The 3634-nt window shown below is 36.2% G+C and overlaps 1 long non-coding RNA gene across 1 annotated transcript in view; it reads right to left on the bottom strand.

Moving 5' to 3' along the window:
• LOC106519487 (uncharacterized) overlaps positions 1-3634 on the bottom strand; it is a 17125-nt gene that overhangs the window by 2025 nt on the left and 11466 nt on the right. The gene's annotated exons all lie outside the window — the stretch shown is intronic.

Here is a 3634-nt window from a genome sequence, read left to right as displayed (position 1 = left end):
TATATATATACATATAAACGACCATTCCTATAATATAAGTTAAAATAATATTAGTGACAAACTGGTGTTTTTTGATGAGTTACTTTCATTTTTGCTTCTACTTTTCATTTAAAATAGGTTTACATTCTCGGCAGGTTCTTCTTCTACATATTAAAAATGTTGTTAAACATCTGAGTGGTGCACTACCGCTACTAGTTGTAATAAAGTGTATTGCACCTTATTTAAAATCAATGCGGTCCCTCAGCCCTATGCGGCCCAAAGTTAAAAACTGTTGGTCTTTTGAGGCCCTCAAGGAGGCGCTCACGGCYCACAATTGGGCCACGGCCCATAGGTTAAGAACCTCTGCTTTAAACTGTAGCTGTTTAAAAAGCATTCCTATTGATTTTTCATAACCTTTCACAGAACTCTACTTAAAAAGATATGCACTATTGTGTTAAAAATCGGATCTTCCTCAGATTGAAGATAACAAAAAGCCAAAGAAGACAAATGAGGCTGGGTTAAAATYATGTTCTCAACCTTTCTCTAAATAGACACATCCATAAATTATTGACACAAGCACCTTGCTCCGCCATTTTATAGTCCGTTGTGAGTCACAAGGGTCGACTCAATCTGCAAGACGGGAGAGATCAAGGACAGGACAAAGCGTGGCTCCCGCTTTGACGCCACCATCAAACTGAGTCATGTAAACCAAAGTGTGGAGCTCATCCATCCTCACAGACAACCTGTTTGATCTCGTTGTATGCAGCTATTATGTGTGATTATGTGGCTTGAATGAGTAAGACTGCTGTAATATCCGGATACTTTTTAATGTTTTCCAAAAATAAAAAAGGAATCATTTTAACACACAAATACATATTTTCAAACCTTTGTAGACTCGATTAAGAAGAACAGTGTGACTTAAAGATAAGGGAATTTAAATAAGAGAAACAATCCTTGTTTTATAGCATGAATTTTAAATTTGAAGGTGGGTGGAGATACTGTTTGTGTAAAGATAGCCCTGCATAATGTACAGAGGATTAGGTAAAAACTGATCAATTAGATCATCACCACACTTTACTTACCTGCTAAATACTGATTTATATGTACATATGTGTAAATTAGGTCAGGAATCGTATTTGCATTTGTACACTTTAGCAGAGAATTCATAAAAGACATGCATAGTAGCTCAGTTGGTAGAGCGGTTGTCTCTAAGAAAAAAAATGCCGGATTGAATCCTGGCTGGGGACTTTTGTGAGTCGAGTTTGTATGAATGGATGTTCTCCTGGAACTCACTCTGGTTGTCACAGACCAAAAACATGAATGTTAGGCTGATTGGTATCTCTAAATGTTTGCCTYGTTTGTCTCTATGTGGTCCTGTGATGGACTTGTGACCTGYCCAGGATGTCCCCCACCCCTCGCACAGTGACCAGTGACTGCTGGATATGTGTACCAGTGACCCCCGTGACCCTGAAAGGAAAAAKCAGGTTAAGATAATGGASAGACAGATAGACGGTCAGTCMATCTGGACCATTTTGGCTAGGGTCACGCAAAAYATCTCAACRTTRGCTACTGTGTATACCTGGAATAACRWGGATTATTTTAATTCACAGCAAATAAAAATGAATAAACTGATCTGTGGATTAACAAGAAACAGTTTGTTCTTGTTAGATAACATTGGAGTAGCTTATTCTTTCTGTTTTTAGCTGTGAAAAAGTAAACAGTTGCGTATACCCAATTGTCCTCGGTCAAGAAAAATAACAGATTGAAGCAGATGTTGAGCCATGCAACAACGTGCCCTTGCATTTGTTTTATGCTCAGTCACATTGAATTAGTCTAAATGAGTGAGAAGGAGGACAAAGAGACGGAGAAAAGGAGCTCGAAGGACGACTTGAAGATTAAACATGTGCTCCTATACCACTTTGTTCTGGAGCTTGAAGGAGCCCAATACATAATCAGTGTCACCCCTCAAGTTCACCTCTGTAGCAAGTATCCTTTGTTCAGGCATATGAAGCAAGGTATTTCTTTTTAAAAACAACACATAAACTGATATCAGCTTTGTTTTATGGTAATTGGTGATGGTATTTTCCTTCGCAACTGCAATAATTGCATCGCTAAAGACTTTAGAGAATGAAGCCCCCTCCCCACTTGCTGGGCTTGGCCACCATTTAATGATCATTGACTATTGTGCTGTTTTTCAGCTGTAAACTCATAACTTTTTTGGTTCCCTTTCAATTAATTGAAACAATAATTAATTCCTTATGAAAACAAATTCAGTTAAAAGCACACGTCTAATTATATCAGTATGCCTTCAGTATGGGAGAATGTAAACAAAAAAGGCTTGTGAAAATATATAATTTGCTGTTTATTTTTGCAAAGAAACGCTAAAATAATGTGAAGCACATTTGCTGGAACCCTAAAGGGACTATTAATCTTTGCAATATAGTCATGTTTCAAACTAAGTGTTTGACTGTGATTAATATCACAGATGCCTTCAAGATATTCATGAGCCTTTTTTAAAGGGAACAAACACCCATTGGTAYTGCTATGTGCGCTGTACTGAACATGGACCCGAGAAAGCAAAGGCAAGAGCAATCTGAAGAGCTTAGAAAGGAGAACACTGAAAAAGGTAAAAGCTACAATACCATCTCCAAGCAGCTGTATGTTTCTTTCACCACAGTTGTCAATATTGTTTTAACAAGTCTAGGTTTATGGGACTGTTGCCAACCTTCCTAGATGAAGGAAACTTACTCTTTAAACCCGGTAGTTTCTTACTAACAGAAGTTAGTCAGTTGTACTCACTTTAGCTAAATACTTAGAGAAACTTTTATAAACTGAGTTAAGTAKGTCTAAAACRAACTGTWTGATGTACTAACGCACTTGCTATAAGTCCACAAATGTTTATCATGTATTTTGAGTATTGTTGCTTTGAACTATTTAAGTTGCGATCACTGATACAGACCAAAAAAATAATAAACCCCCTCCTATTTCTGACGTCATCACTGAGCTTTGCACATGGAAGCTCATTTGCGTATGCGCTAAAAAAAATTGCACGTTGCATTTAGCTAGACTGATGCCCGAATTGATTCGATTTCAGTCTTTTATCATCTGCAATGTTTCATGGAAAAGGCAATGCTTGCAAAAGATGCAGATTTTCATTCCAGGAAATAAATAAAATGAACATAAGATGAATTATAACATGATCTATATTTTATTAATCAAAATGCATTAAATATTAAAACTGTTTTCTAAATATAATTTAACACACCTTCATAATTAAGTATGGAAATGACAATTTTCAGTATTTTTTCAAAAATCGATTGCATTCTAGAAAACAGACATTTAACGCATGCACAAATGAACGTCTGGTACAGATTGTGCAGCCACAAGCACAGCTCCTGCCTGGCTTTGTTTGAAGTCCGCCTGTAAGTATCGAAACTATTATTAAGTTTATTATTATATTAAAGTATTGTTAATATTATTATGTGGATTATTGTAGTGAAATAGTTAAACTACTTCTTCAAAGTTAAATTGCACAATAACTGACAGTAACATCAGATTTAAACATTTTAACTCTGTTTTTTGTACTCTAAATGTATATACAGCATGTGCAAAAAACAGTAGAGTAATACTGCGGAGAAGCCCACCTGTATTATTT

This window comes from Austrofundulus limnaeus, unplaced genomic scaffold (genome assembly GCF_001266775.1).
Source record: "Austrofundulus limnaeus strain Quisiro unplaced genomic scaffold, Austrofundulus_limnaeus-1.0 Scaffold78, whole genome shotgun sequence".
NCBI classification, from domain to species: Eukaryota; Metazoa; Chordata; class Actinopteri; order Cyprinodontiformes; family Rivulidae; genus Austrofundulus; species Austrofundulus limnaeus.
This window is presented reverse-complemented; position numbering and strand designations above follow the sequence as displayed.